Raw genomic sequence first — 17,095 nt, forward strand, 5'->3', positions numbered from 1 at the left:
AAAGCACTTCCAAGATATGGCTCCGCACACAAAAGTGCCTATAGTAAAAAGCATTTTTTCAAGATACAAAGGGCCATAACTCTGTTTTTAACAGATGATGTACAATGCCATTTGGCGTGCATCATCCTCTTATGCATATATATACTCATACGAAGTTTCAATGAAATCCGCCAAAGCACTTCCAAGATAAGGCTCCGGACACAAAAGTGCCGGACGGACAGACGGACAGACAGCCGGACGGACGGACAACGCCAAAACAATATCTCTCCGCCTCTAGCGGGGGATAATAACTCACTTGCGTACTGGTATATAAAGGGATCAGAATTTATTTTGATTAGAACATGTACTGCAACATCATAGCAGATATATATATATATATATATCAAATTATTATTTAAGTTTTCCAAATCTATTCCTTTACACTAAATATATATATACATAATTTTTCAGTGACCTGTTAGAGAACATAAATACAGATTTAGATGGTTTATTTACTAAAGACGAGTTGAAATTATTTCTTATTTTCTATGCTGATGATCAAATTCTATCCGCAACATCACCAAACTCACTACAACACATGTTAACAGACATAGAAGCATACTGTAATGCATGGACATTGAAAATAAATACAGCTAAAACAAGTGTTAATTTTCGAATAAGAAACTCATTACACAAACATCAATATCTTTCTGTATGGTGAAAAACTAGAAGTTATTACTTCCTTTAACAAGGGCTGTTTGTAAAACATGCATGCCCCTCATATTGGCTGTCCATTGTAGTGGCAGCCATTGTGTGAATACGTTTTTTTTTCACTGTGACCTTGACCTTTGACCTAGTCACCTGAAAATCAATAGGGATCATTCTGCCAGTCATGACCAATGTACCTATGAAGTTTCATGATCCTGGGCCTAACTATTCTTGAGTTATCATCAGGAAACCATTAAACTGTTACGAGTCACTGTGACCTTGACCTTTGACCTAGTGACCTGATAATTGATAAGGGTCATCTGCAAGTCATGATCAATGTACCTCTGAAGTTTGATGATCCCAGGCATAAGCATTATTGAGTAATCATCCAGAATCCATCTTACTATTTCGAGTCACTGTGACCTTGACATTTGACCTAGTGACCTGAAAATTAATAGGGGTCATCTGCCAGTCATGATCAATGTACCTATGAAGTTTCATGATCCTAGGCGTAAGCATTCTGTAGTTATCATCTGGTAACCATTTTACTGTTTTGAATCACTGTTACCTTGATCTTTGACGTAGTTACCTGAAAATCAGGGGTCATCTGCCAGTCATGATCAATGTACCTATGAAGGTTCGTGATCCTAGGCCTAAGCATTCTTGAGTTATCATCCGGAAACCATTTTACTATTTTGAGCCACTTTGACCTTGACCTTTGACCTAGTGACCTAAAAATCATTAGGGGTCATCTGCCAGTCATGATCAATGTACCTATGAAGTTCCATGATCCTAGGCCTAAGCGTTCTTGAGTTATCATTCAGAAACCATCTGGCGGACCGACCGACATGTGCAAAACAATATTTCCCCTCTTCTTCGATGGAGGCATAAATATGTGGGGGTTTACTTATTTAAAAACAGAAAATGTATTTTAACTCAAAATGCATAGCAGACCATGGGTCAAAATAAATGCACGGACTATTCTCAGTATTCAACATGTAAGAATTCAGCACCAAAAGCAAACTTAAACTCTTTGATATCTTACTAGCATCAATTTTGAATTACTCGTCTGAGAAGATATTCAAGCTGTCCACAAAAATAATTATTAAGGAAATTACTGTGTGTAAATAAATCAATCAACCTTAGCGGGTTGTATGTAGAATTAGGAGGAATACCCTTTAATGAAATACGGAAAATACACATCTATAATCACTGAGAAGGCATTGCAAAGTTGGCATTGATAGTAAATTAGTTATGAAACAAAGGCTATTTGTAAAACATGCATGCCCCCCATATGGGCTGTCCGTTGTAGTGGCAGCCATTGTGTGAATACGATTTTTGGCACTGTGACCTTGACCTTTGACCTAGTGACCTGAAAATCAATAGGGGTCATCTGCGGGTCACGATCAATGTACCTATGAAGTGTCATGATCCTAGGCAAAAGCGTTCTTGAGTTATCATCCGAAAATCATTTTACTATTTCCGGTCACCGTGACCTTGACCTTTGACCTTGTGACCTCAAAATCAATAGGGGTCATCTGCATGTCATGATCAATCTACCTATGAAGTTTCATAATCCTAGCGTATGCGTTCTTGAATTATCATCCGGATACCATTTTACTATTTCGGGTCACAGTGACCTTGACCTTTGACCTAGTGACCTCAAAATCAATAGGGGTCATCTGCATGTCATGATCAATCTACCCATGAAGTTTCATGATCCTAGGCGTATGCGTTCTTGAGTAATCATTCAAAAACCATTTTACTATTTCAGGTCACCGTGACCTTGACCTTTGACCTAGTGACCTCAAAATCAATAGGGGTCATCTGCGAGTCATGATCAATGTACCTATGAAGTTTCATGATCCTAGGCCCAAGCGTTCTCGAGTTATCGTCTGACAACCACCTGGTGGACGGACCGACAGACCGACCGACCGACATGAGCAAAGCAATATACCCCCTCTTCTTCGAAGGGGGGCATAACAATTCTTTATCCATATATTCAATGTTCAGGTTTGATGTCCATGAATTAAGTTTAATAAAATTGTCATGTTGTTTTCAGCTTTTTGGGGGTCATTTCTTGCTCTAACTCACTTTCTTCTGATTTGTTTGCAATGTCTTCATTTAAATTGTCATTAAAAATATCTTGAGAAGAGCAATTAACAATTTCTTTCTCAAGCATTTGAATCTTAGCTTTTAGTTCTTCCAATTGCCTTTCTTTACAAGCAAGCTTAACTTGAAGAAGACCATTTTCTTGCAATGCTTTTGATTTTGTTGTCTCTGTATACTTAAGTTTTTCTTTTAACATTTTATTTTCCTCTGTAAGGGATTGCAACTGTTCCATATGTTTTTTATTTCTGAATTCCAATGTGAGTGCATCGCATTTGGTTTTCCTGGCAATTTTTTCAAGCACAACTGTCGCCTCTTGAGTTTTCCCATTACTAATTTTATGCACAACTCCAAGAAGTTGCAACTCCATGTCCTTGACAGCGGCTATAACTTTTTCACAATCCATTGTGATTATCTGAAAGGGCCATAATTCTTACAAAATGCTTGATACAGTTGTCTGCTCTTGTTTATAGATTGGGGGCATGTTGTTCAAGAAGTTTGCAAAACAAGGGCTGTTTGTAAAACATGCATGCCCCCCATATGAGCTGTCAGTTGTAGTGGCAGCCATTGTGTGAATACGTTTTTTGTCACTGTGACCTTGACCGTTTCCTAATGTAAGTTATCATCCGGAAACCATTGTACTATTTCGAGTAAATGTGACCTTAACCTTTGACCTAGTGACCTGAAAATCAATAGGGGTCATCTGCCAGTCATGATCAAGGGGGGAGTGAGAGGGGGGTATAATGTGGGATGTGATAATTTATTAGATGTTTTAAAAAAAAATGGGGGGGGGGGGGGGTCGGGGGGGTAGGGGGGGTGGGGGTGAGAGGGGGGTATAATGTGGGGTGTGGTAATTTATTAGAAATTGAAAAAAAAAAAATTGGGGGGGGGAGGGTGGGGAGTGGGGGGTGTAGGGTGGAGTGAGAGGTGGGTAAAATGTGGTGTGTGGTAATTTATTAGATGTTTAACAAAAATTGGGGGGGGGGGAGGTTGGGGGGTAGGGGGGGTGGGGGGTGAGAGGGGGGTATAATATGGGGTGGGGAAAATTTATTAGATGTTAAAAAAATATTGGGGGGTTGGGGGGGTAGAGGGGGTGAGAGGGGGTAATAATGTGGGGTGTGGTAATTTATAAGATGTTTAAAAAAAAAAAATGGGGGGGTGGGGGTAGGGGGGTGGGGGTGAGAGGGGGTATAATGTGGGGTGGGGTAATTTATAAGATGTTCAAAAAAATTGGGGGGTGGGGGGGTAGGGGGGTAAGGGGGTAGGGGTGTGAGAGGGGGGTAATAATGTGGGGTGTGGTAATTTATTAATGTTAAAAAAAATTGGGGGGTATGGGGGGTAGCGGGGGGGGAGTGAGAGGGGGGGTATAATGTGGGGTGTGGTAATTTATTAGATGTTTTAAAAAAAATTGGGGGGGATGGAGGAGTGGGGGGTAGGGGGGGTGTGGGGGTGAGAGGGAGATATAATGTGGGTTGTGGTAATTTATAACGTTTAAAAAATAATGGGGGAAGGGGGGTTTGGGGGGTAGGGGGGGTAGGGGGGAGTGAGAGGGTGGGGGGTTTGGGGGGTAGGGATGTGGGGGGCGAGAGGGGGTAATAATGTGGGGTGGGGAAATTTATTAGATGTAAAAAAAATGGGGGGGGGGATGGGGGGGGTAGGGGGGTGGGGGTGAGAGGGGGGTATAATGTGGGGTGTGGTAATTTATTAGATGATGTTTAAAAAAAAAAAGATGCGATGTGAAACACAATGTCCCCCTATATGACGTTTGACCTTGAAGGATGACCATGACCTACACCCTTCACCACTCAAAATGTGCAGCTCCATGAGATACACATGCATTTCAAATATAAAATTGCTAGCTTCAATATTGCAGAAGTGACATTACATGAGCAATTTTGACCCATATATTTGACCTGAAGGATGACCTCGACCTTGACCTTCACCACTCAAACTGTGCAGCTCCATGAGATACACATGCTTGCCAAATATCAAGTTGCTATCTTTAATATTGCAAAAGTATTCATAAAATAAGCGATTTGGGCCACATATATTTGACCTCTGACCTTGAAAGATGACCTTGACCTTTCACCACTCAAAATGTGCAGCTCCAAGAGATACACATGCATGCCCAATATCAAGTTGCTGCCCAATATCAAGTTGCTATCTTCAAGATTGCAAAAGTATTCATAAAATAAGCGATTTGGACCACATATATTTGACCTCTGACCTTGACCTTTCACCACTCAATATGTGCAGCATTATGAGATACACATGCATGCCAAATATCAAGTTGCTATCTTCAATACTGCAAAAGTATTCATAAAATGAGTGATTTTGGCCATATATATTTGACCTCTGACCTTGAAGGATGACCTTGACCTTTCACCACTCCAAATGTGCAGCTCCATGAGATACACATGGATGCCAAATATCAAGTTGCTATATTCAATACAGCAAAAGTTATTGCAAAATGTTAAAGTTGCTGCAAAACCAACCAACCAACAGACCAACCAACAGAGAGGGCAAAAACAAAATGTCCCCCACTACTATAGTGGGGGACATAAAAATGGGGGGGGGTGAGGTGGGGGGGAGGGATTCTGGTAGGGGCGTGGGGTATTGTTTGGGTGGACTCCATTGTGGTATTCAGGTAAGTGTTGTTTTGTCAAAGTAATAATAAAATGTGATCATAAAAAATAACAAATGATCTCACACTGACATGATAAATATCCTCTATTCATTAAACATGAAATTTTAACTTATTGCATTTGTTTCCCTTGTATATAAGAAAGATATAATTGTGTATTGTGTATTACCTTCCCTGTCCTGCTTATATTTATATTAATCAACAAAATCAAACATTAACACAATATTTAATATACGAAATATAAAAAAAATCTCATATTCTGATAATATTTTTACTGATCCACTTCATTTTACTCAATTGGACTGATAATTATAGAATTAGGATTACAGACCAGTTGCTTCAGTTATATTGTTCAGAGTTCGCCCTGTTTGCCGCGTATGCATTCTTGAGTTATCATCCAAAAACCATTTTACTATTTCGGGTCATCATGACCTTGACCTTTGACCTAGTGACCTAAAAATCAATAGGGGTCATCTGCTAGTCATGATCAATGTACGTATGAAGTTTCATGATCCTGGGCCCAAGCGTTCTTGAGTTATCATCTGACAACCACCTGGTGGACGGACCGACAGACCGACATACCGACATGAGCAAAGCAATATACCCCCTCTTCTTCGAAGGGGGGCATAATAATAAAGCAATATGTCAATGGAGGTGGTACGCAAACTTTAACATAGATTTGTCATTCATATGCCAAGTACAGTATTATTTATCAATATGCCCCTTTAACAAACGAATATACCAATAAAACAAGAGCACCACATAATGGATGCCATGCTCGGCTGCGAAAGCTTGTCAGATTTATTTATATTTTATTTTTTTTAGAGATCACAGTGACCTTGACCTTTGATCTAGTGATCCAAAATGGGTGTGGCGTGTAGAACTCATCAAGGTGCATCTACATATGAAGTTTCAAAGTTGTAGGTGGAAGCACTTTGATTTTAGAGCAAATGTAGAGGTTTATGTTAAAGTTTTATATTAAAGGTCACAGTGACCTTGACCTTTGACCTAGTGACCCAAAAATGGGTGTGGCGTGTAGAACTCATCAAGGTGCATCTACATATGTCATTTCAAAGTTGAAGGTGGAAGCAGTTTGATTTTAGAGCCTATGTTAAAGTTTTATATTAGAGGTATAGTGACCTTGACCTTTGACCTAATGACCCAAAAAATGGATGTGGCGTGTAGAACTCATCAAGGTGCATCTTCATATGCAGTTTCAAAGTTGTAGATGGAAGCACTCTGATTTGAGAGCCAATGTTAAGGTTTATAATTAAGTTTTATATTAGAGGTCACAGAGACCTTGACCTTTGACCTAGTGACACAAAAATGGGTGTGGCATGTAGAATTCATTAAGGTGCATCTACATATGAAGTTTCAAAGTTGTAGGTGGAAGCACTTTGATTTTAGAGCCTATGTTAAAGTTTTATATTAAAGGTCACAGTGACCTTGACCTTTGACCTAGTGACCCAAAAATGGGTGTGGTGTGTAGAACTCATCAAGATGCATCTACATATGAAGTTTCAAAGTTGTAGGTGAAAACACTTTGATTTAAGAGCCAATGTTAAGGTTTTAGCACAACGCCTACGGCGGACGACGAGCTGGCTATGACAATACCTCGGGTTTTCTCATTAAACAGCCAAGGTAAAATTAACACAAGGGCTGTTTGTAAAACAAGCATGCCTCCCATATGGGCTGTCCGTTGTAGTGGCAGCCATTGTGTGAATACGTTTTTTGTCACTGTGACCTTGACCTTTGACCTAGTGACCTGAAAATCAATAGGGGTCATCTGCGAGTCACGATCAATGTACCTATGAAGTGTCATGATCCTAGGCAAAAGCGTTCTTGAGTTATCATCCGAAAATCATATTACTATTTTGGGTCACCGTGACCTTGACCTTTGACCTTGTGACCTCAAAATCAATAGGGGTCATCTGCGAGTCATGATCAATCTACCTTTGAAGTTTCATGATCCTAGGCATATGCGTTCTTGAGTTATCATCCAAAAACCATTTTACTATTTCGGGTCACCATGACCTTGTTCTTTGACCTAGTGACCTCAAAATCAATAGGGGTCATCTGCGAATCATGATCAATCTACCCATTTAGTTTCATGATCCTAGGCCTATGCATTCTTGAGTTATCATCCGGAAACCATTTTACTATTTCGGGTCACAGTGACCTTGACCTTTGACCTAGTGACCTCAAAATCAATAGGGGTCATCTGCGAGTCATGATCAATCTACCCATTTAGTTTCATGATCTTAGGCGTATGCATTCTTGAGTTATCATTCAAAAACCATTTTACTATTTCGGGTCACCGTGACCTTGACCTTTGACCTAGTGACCTCAAAATCAATAGGGGTCATCTGCGAGTCATGATCAATGTACCTATAAAGTTTCATGATCCTAGGCCCAAGTGTTCTTGAGTTATCGTCTGACAACCACCTGGTGGACGGACCGACAGACCGACCGACAGACCGACAGACCAACAGACCGACCGACATGAGCAAAGCAATATACCCCCTCTTCTTCGAAGGGGGGCATAATAAAAAGAGCTGTGTTCATGAAACACAATGCCCCATACTGCGCTGCTTTGAAGCCATATATTTGACCTTTGACCTTGAAGGATGACCTTGACTTTGAACTTAACCACTCAAAATGAGCAGGTCAATGAAAAACGCATGCATGCCAAATATCGGGTTGCTATTTTCAATATTGCAAAATTTGAGCTTTGACCTTGAAGGATGACCTTCACCTTTCACCACTCAAATGTGCAGCTCCATGAGATACACGTGCATGCCAATTATCGAGTTGCTATCTTCAATATATAAAAATTTAAACAATGACCTTGACCTTTGACCTCGGAAGGATTACGTTGACCTTTCACCACTCAAATTGTGCAGCTCCACGAGGTACGCATGCATGCCAAATATCAAGTTGCAATCTTTAATGTTAATTTTTTTTACAGTTTACCTTGACCTTTGACCTTGAAGGATGAACTTGACCTTCACCTTTCACCACTAAAAATGTGAAGGTCCATGAAATACGCATGCATGCCAAATATCGAGTAGCTATCTTTAATATTTCAAAATTTGACCTTTGATCTTGACCTTGATGGAGGACCTTGACCTGTCACCACTCAAAATGTGCGGCTCTATGAGATACGCATGCATGCCAAATATCGAGTTTCTATCTTTGATGTTACAAAATTTTTAACTTTGACCTTGACCTTTCACCACTCAAAATGTGCAGCTCGATGAGATTCACATGCATGCCGAATATCTTCAATATTGCAAAATTTGACCTTTGACATTGACCATGAAGGATGACCTTGACCTTTCACCACTTAAAATGTGCAGCTCCATGAGATACATAATCATGCATGCCAAATATCAAGTTGCATTTTTCAAAGTTCAATATTGCAAAAGCTATGAACAATATTAAAATGTTTCGCACGCACAGAGGCCATTGATGTGACCTTTGACCTGGAAGGAAGACCTTGACCTTTCACCACTCAAAATGTGCAGCTCCATGTGATTCACAAACATGAAAAATATAAAGTTGCTATCTTCAATATTGCAAATGTTATGGCCAATGTAAAAGTTTCTGGACGCACAGGCTGACAGACGTACAGTTCAACTGCTATATAGCACCCTATTGTGGGCATATAAATGATGTACATATATGTAGCATGGGCTTTATTATTCTTATTTATAATTATACATAACAGACCTGAAATAAATATTATGACACTTTAAATGTATAGTCATACATTAATAATTAATAAAGCAAAGTGTAAATTCATAATGAATAATAATACATTTCAATACAAAACAACATAATCAGTTATAGAGACAGGACGGGGAGTGAACCTACCAGAGTACCTTGCTTGTCCTAGGACATCTAAGTGTGAAATGAAATGTCTAACACAACTTTCACTCACACATCTCTAGTTTAGCCAATGAGATTCTTTCAAACAGATAACACATGCTAGTCAATGTTGGACAATGGATTGGTGTAAAACTGGTTTTGGATGTTAGCTTTAACAGCAAGTTTAAAGGTGCATATGCAAAATCTGTAAGCTTTTGTTTAAACTACATATGCACAGTGTAAATCTGTAAGCATGTTTTTGTTCTCCACTTTGGAAATAGGGCCAGGGCCCATTAAAAAAGCTTTTTTTTCTAAATTGGGAATTCTGTAATTTTGCTTTAGTGATGGTATCTTGCTTAAAACTGCAACCATAGCCGAGCGTGGCACCCGTTATGTGGTGCTCTTGTTTATTACAGGCATGAATTTTCTTCTTGGAAACCATGGAGCTCACATTTATGATGGAAACATGTATCCGTGCAGGACATGTTTCAAAGAAATCACTACAGAAAAGGGACTATCCAAACATACATGTCCCCGATGTGAAACATGTAATACTATCTGTTCCTCAAGCCAACGAATGAAGACACATGTTTGTAAAAGGCACTTATCATGCGATTCTTGTAATAAAACATTTTCAAGTGAGCATCTTTTGAAAAAGTACAAATGTACACTCTGCAAAAAATGTAAGCAGCTATATAGCACTTACCAAAAACTTTCAATACACAAATGCTACAATGATCCCTGTGTTCATCTCAGAGCAGTAAACAATGAAGTAGAACTTAATGAATAACAAACAAGAACATTTACTCCTATTGATTTTGAGTGGCATTCATCCTCTTGCTAAAAACTCACGTTGCAACTTATAAAACAGTCTACCACTGCTGCAAGCTTTAATTGCCCTGCTAAAATTTGTTCTAGAAATTTAAACGTTTCTGGAACTGTTATTGAACATCAAGAAAAATTCTACAATTTCCATATTCCCCTTCTAGAACATATGATTTGGAATTGTTCCAAAACATTTTTCTATATTAAATCCAGAACATTTGTGGAACATGGCTTAGTTCTAAAACTGTTCCAATAATATTCAAGAACATTTTTAGAATATTTCAAGGACAAAATAAATTCAATGAATTTGTAGAAATGTAGTTCTACAACACATTTAAAATTCTTTAAGAAGCAGTTAGTTCTACAAAAGTTCTAATTGGGAATAACAACACATATAGAACCAATATAGAACCAAGGTCTACAATTGTTCTACACTTGTTCTACATATTGAAAATAAATATGTGTAACAGGGTGATATTACCTCCCTTTAAAATGTTCTTTCTTAGATTAATTATACTTATTGTTTATATATAATGTTGGTGTGACCATATAATACTTATTTTCTAATTGTGTATTTATTTGAAGTATATTATTGTAGTTTAATAAAGTTTATATATTTTCTTATATAAACTTTATTTAATAATGTAAGGTCTGGTTTTCAGGTCGGACCTCAAAGACCTCATGAAGAGGCCAGTAGGACCTGTAAATAAACTCTGATTTAAAAAAAAAGTAAGTTCTGGTCAACCTTTCCACCAGTTGGGCAAAATAATTCCCGATGAACAGTTCTCTGCTACAAGTTCTGAGTGGAACAATGTCCTAGAACTGATCAAGGACATCTTTAGAACTGTTCTAAAACATTTGTGACAGACTTATCTGAAGCAAACTTTGGAACTGTTCTAAAACATTTATTGAATTGTACTGGAACATACCGAATAGAACTGTTCTGTAATCATACTGAAGATGTGTTAGAATTATTAAGGAACAGTTGTTAAATGTTACACGAGACAAATTTCTAGAACAATTGTTCTAAAACAGTTATGGAAATTTATACATGAACAAATCTGGGATATTTATAGAACAATGGTTCAATATTTGTTCTAGAACAAACCGTCAGAACTGTTTTAGAACATTTGTTCTATTTATTTTTCTAATTTAATGTTCAACAACTGCTCTCAAATGATTTTAGAACATTAAAAGGATGATTCCAGAACACTTTTAGTAATTTGTTCCAGGACATTTATACAAATTTTATAGAACAGGTATAAAACGTTTTGCAGGGGAGGAGCTTGCTCATGCTTCGTGATACACAACCACTGTCAACAGAGAGTATTATTGGGGATGGAAACTGTTTGTTCCGTCCACTGTCGTACATAACAACTGATAGTGATAGCCAGAAGTGTTATTTTATCAATATTTTGGGAAAAGTATTTGGAATTGTGAGATGTCATATTGAATAAATAAAAAATGCTCGACTTACCTGGGGGTGCCGCAATGACGAACATGTTTCAAAGCCGGATTACTTATCCACCACATTTAAAAGCCGGATTACACGTAAAACGCAGCGCTATTCCAGGCTTGCAAAACCACGATTTTAAAATTAGCGGGAGGGGTACATTATTTATTTTTTTTAAATGTGTTTGGGGGTTGGGGTATTATTGGGTGGAATGGTTTGACATAATTTAAAAAAAATAAAGTAATAAAAATATTTTATTTTTTAAAAGCATGTTTTTAAAAAAAATTGGGGGGGGGGGGGCCAGTGGCCAAGGGGGGAGGTTGAGAGGTGGTTATAGTGTGGGGGTGTGGTCATATATTAGGTGATACTTAAAAAAAAAGACAAAAAGGAAAAAAACAATTTTTTTTGGGGGGGTGGGGGGTGATTCTGGGCTGGGGCGTGGGGGATGGTTTGGGTGGAGTGTATTGTGGTATACAAGGTAAAGGTTGTTTTGTGAAAGCATGAATCAAATATGATCATAAATAAAGAAGTTCTGGCAATTTTTGAAGTTATTCATAGTTGACCTGGAGAGTCAAGGTAATTTTATGGTCAAGGTAAAATTAAACTTGCCAGGTACAGTAACGTCATAATAGTAAGAAAGTATATTAATCTTTAAAGCAATAGCCTTGATACTTTAGAAATAAGGGCTGTTTGTAAAACATGCATGCCCCCAATATGGGCTCTCCGTTGTAGTGACAGCCATTGTGTGAATATTTTTTTTGTCACTGTGACCTTGACCTTTGACCTAGTGACCTGAAAATCGATGGGAGTCATCTGTGAGTCATGATCAATCTACCTATCAGATTTCATGATCCTAGCCCTAAGCGTTCTTGAGTTATCATCTGGAATCCATTTTACTATTTCAGGTCACCGTAACCTTGACCTTTGACCTAGTGACCTGAAAATCGATAGGGGTCATGTGCGAGTCATGATCTATCTACATATCAAGTTTCATGATCCTAGGAATAAGCGTTCTTCAGTTATCATCCGGAAACCATTTTACTATTTCGGGTCACCGTGAACTTGACCATTGACCTAGTGACCTCAAAATCGATAGGTGTCATCTGCGAGTCATGATCCATGTACCTATGAAGTTTCATGATCCTAGGCATAAGCCTTCTTGAGTTATCATCCGGAAACCATATTACTATTTCGGGTCACCATGACCTTGACCTTTGACCTAGTGAGCTCAAAATCAATAGGAGTCATCTGCAAGTAATGATCAATGTAACTATGAAGTTTCATGATCATAGCTATTAGCGTTCTTGAGTTATCATCCAGAAACCATTTTACTATTTCAGGTCACCTGGACCTTGACCTTTGATATAGTGATTTGAAAATCAATAGGGGTCAACTGCGAGTCATGATCAATGTACCTATCAAGTTTCGTGAACGTAGGCAAAAGTGTTCTTGAGTTATCATCCAGAAACCATTTTACTATTTCGGGTAACCGTGACCTTGACCTTTGACCTAGCGACCTGAAAATAAATAGGGGTCATCTGTGAGTCATGATCAATGCACCTATGAAGTTTAATGATCCTAGACATAAGCGTTCTTGAGTTTTCATCCGGAAACCATTTTACTATTTTGGGTCACCGTGACCTTTGACCTAGTGAACTGAAAATCAATAGGGGTCATCTGTCAGCCATTATCAATGTACGTACGAAGTTTCATGATCCTAAGCATAAGCGTTCGTGAGTTATCATCCGGAAACCATGTTACTATTTCGGGTCACTGTGACCTTGACCTTTGACCTAGTGACCTGAAAATCAATAGGGGTCATCTGTGAGTCATGATCAATATACCTATCAAGTTTCATGATCCTAGGCCTAAGCGTTCTTGAGTTATCATCCTGAAATCATTTTACTATTTCGGGTCACTTTGACCTTGACCTTTGACCTAGTGACCTGAAAATAAATAGGGGTCATCTGCGAGTCATGATCAATTTGCCTATGAAGTTTCATGGTACTAGGCCTAAGTGTTTTTGATTTATCATCCGGAGACCATTTTACTATTTTGGGTCACCGTGACCATGACCTTTGACCTAGTGACCTCAAAATCAATAGGTGTCATTTGCGAGTCATGATCAATGTACCTATGAAGTTTCATGATCCTAGGCCCTAGCGTTGAGTTATCATCCAGAAACCACCTGGTGGACGGACCGACCGACCGACAGACCGACATGAGCAAAGCAATATACCACCTCTTCTTCGAAGGGGGGCATAATAAATAGCAACTTGACCAGTACAGTCCCCTAATGATAGCTTGTGAGTGTTCCACGTCGGAAAGCAATAGCTATTATGCTTCAGGAGTAAAGTGGACCAAACAACAAAACTTAAAGAAATTTTCAATTTTTCTTACTATAAAGGGGCCATAATTCTGTCAAAATGCCAGTCAGAGTTACATAACTTTGCCTGCACAGTCCCCGAATGATAGTTAGTAAGTGTCGCAAGTATGAAAGCAATAGTTTGATACTGTAGGAATAAAGTGGACCTAAACACAAAACTTAACAAAATTTTCAATTTTTAAGTATAAATAGGGCACATAATTCTGTCAAAATGCACGCCAGAGTTATCTAACTTTGTGTTAACAGTCCCCTCATGATAGTTAGTTAGTGTACCAAGTTTGAATGCAATAGGTTTAATAGTTAGGGAATAAAATGGACCTTAACACAAAACGTAACCAAATTTTCAATTTTTTAAGTATAAAAAAGGCACATAATTGTGTCAAAATGCACACCAGAGTTATCAAACTTTGCCAGCCCAGTCCCCGCATGATAGTAAGTAAGTGTTCCAAGTATGAAAGCAATATGTATGATACTTTAGGGGTAAAGTGGACCAAAACACAAAACCTAACCAAATTTTCAAGTATAAAGGGCCAATAATTATGTCAAAATGCCAGTCAGAGTTACATAACTTTGCCTGCAAAGTTCCCTTACGATAGTTAGTAAGTGTTGCAAGTATGAAAGCAATGGCTTTGATACTTTAAGAAAAAAGTGGACCTAAACACAAAACTGAATGAAAATTTCAATTTTCTAAGTATAAAAAGGGCACATAATTATGTAAAAATGCCAGTCAGAGTTACATAACTTTGCATGCACAGTCCCCTTACGATAGTTAGTAAGTGTCGCAAGTATGAAAGCAATGGCTTTGATACTTTAGGAAAAAAGTGGACCTTAATACAAAACTTAACCAAATTATCAATTTTCTAAGTACAAAAAGGGCACATAATTCCGTCAAAATGCCAGTCAGAGCTACCTAAGTTTTGCTGCTCAGTCCCCTTACGATAGTTAGTAAGTGATGCAAGTATGAAAGCAATAGCTTTGATACTTTAGTAAAAAAGTGGATTTAAACACAAAACTTAACAAAAAATTTCAATTTTCAAGTATAAAAAGGGCACATAATTCTGTCAAAATGCAAGCCAGAATTATGTAACTTTGTCTGCCCAGTCCCCTCATGATAGTAAGTAAGTGTACCAAGTTTGAATGCAATAGCATTGATACTTTATGAGAAAAGTGTACCTAAACGAAAAACTTAACCGGACGCCGACGCCAACGCCAACGCCGACGCCGACGCCAAGGTGATGACAATAGCTCATAATTTTTTTTCAAAAAATAGATGAGCTAATAAAATGGACCTAAACACAAAACTTAACCAAAATTTTCAATTTTCTAAGTATAAAAAGGGCACATAATTCTGTCAAAATGCATGCCAGAGTTATCTTACTTTGCCTGCCCAGTCCCCTCATGATAGTAAGTAAGTGTACCAAGTTTGAATGCAATAGCATTGATACTTACTGAGAAAAGTGGAACTAAACGCAAAACTTAACCAAAATTTTCAATTTTTTAAGTATAAAAAGGGCACATAATTCTGTCAAAATGCACGCCAGAGTTATCTAACTTTGCCTGCCCAGTCCCCTCATGATAGTAAGTAAGTGTACCAAGTTTGAATGCAATAGCATTGATACTTTCTGAGAAAAGTGGACCTAAACGCAAAACTTAACCGGACGCCGACGCCAACGCCAACGCCAACGCCAACGCCAACGCCAACGCCGACGCCAAGGTGATGACAATAGCTCATAATTTTTTTTCAAAAAATAGATGAGCTAAAAATAATACACTAGAGCATATCTTTTAGAAATAATACACTTGAGCATTTTTTTAAAAAATACACTAGAGGGTATTTAAAAAAACAAACACTAGAGCGTATTTTTTTAAGATACACTAGAGCGTATTTAAAAAATAAATACACTAGAGCGTACTTAAGTGTATTTTTCATGTTTTCTTATGTATATTAAAACGCTTAAAATACGCTTGAAGTGTACATTTTGGGGTACAAAAAACCAGTAAGCCTATTAGTACACTTCACCAAAAAAATGTACTTAAGCATATTAGCTCCACTGGAAAAAACACTTAAATACACTTTAAAATACACACAACAGTGCATTTATACACTCAAAAAGTGTATTATTTGAACAGAAAAATGCGCTTGTTTATTTAAATGCGCTTTAAAGTGCATGTTATTGGCACCGTATCTTTTAAGCAAAAAATACGGTGCCAATAACATGCGCTTTAATGCGCATTAAAAGAGCATTAAATGCCCATTAAGTGCACTTTTTCGAGAAGGGTATAATTTGGAGTTACTGAAATTAAAATGCCAATGAAAAACGCTTTTAAATTCATTCGATCTTAACATTACACATTAGCGACGTGTATTTTTGTCACAGAACGATTTTCATATAACAAAAAAAAAGGAAAATACATTTTAAAAGCCATTATCTGTTCATATCCGCACTTTTCAGTCATATCCGCCGATATGAGCCTATCTGTTCATATCCGCACTTTTCAGTCATATCCGCCGATATGAGTCATATACGCATTTTAGTCGTACCCTATGTCGAGGCATGTACGACAACTCTGCTGGAGAATGTTACCAATGCTAATCAGCGAGATATGTCGATTAGAAAATCGACACTATCTCAAATGGACCTGCTCGGTCTTTTACATAGCTCGCCATTGTGAAGAATTTTTCCATGGTATGATAACTTGGACGATGTTGAAGCAGCATGTGATAAATGGCAGAGAAAACAAAGATAATTATTTTTGCCATGTTTTATGTTTGTGTGTATTAACCCTTTCCCACCTGGAAGCAAAGTGAAAATGGCTATGTGCAAACAGCATCAAACCAGAACAGCCTGTGAGTAACTCGCAGTCTGTTCAGGCTTTATGCTGTTTGCTGCTCATCAGTATCAAAGGTTTGGAGAAGAAGCCTTAAAAACTTGAATCTAGTAATAAAGGTCTTAAATTAAATGTAATTTTCTAAGGGACTACAAATGCGTCAAAATATGTATCTGAGTGGTAAAGAGTTAAGACGCTTTGAGGTCCTTCCAACTCGAGGATGCATTATGTGAGGACCCAGAGTGTGTCCAAACTATTTGACTCATGAAAGGTGGTTAACAATTTTGAATCA

At 38.0% G+C, this 17,095-nt stretch overlaps 1 protein-coding gene across 4 annotated transcripts in view; it reads right to left on the reverse strand.

Annotated features, from left to right (window-relative positions):
- The window catches only part of LOC127875288 (monoacylglycerol lipase ABHD2-like), a 70,599-nt gene that overhangs the window by 46,077 nt on the left and 7,427 nt on the right, over positions 1–17,095 (reverse strand). Inside the window, exon 1 of one of the 4 annotated variants that reach the window (XM_052420250.1) lies at positions 9,317–9,450. The exons of the other annotated variants lie outside the window; for them this stretch is intronic. The gene's annotated coding sequence lies outside the window, so the exon portion shown is untranslated. Of the gene's footprint in view, positions 1–9,316; positions 9,451–17,095 lie in introns of those variants that run through there. 4 annotated transcript variants of the gene reach the window in all.

The sequence above is a fragment of the Dreissena polymorpha genome, chromosome 3 (assembly GCF_020536995.1).
Source record: "Dreissena polymorpha isolate Duluth1 chromosome 3, UMN_Dpol_1.0, whole genome shotgun sequence".
Lineage (NCBI taxonomy): Eukaryota > Metazoa > Mollusca > Bivalvia > Myida > Dreissenidae > Dreissena > Dreissena polymorpha.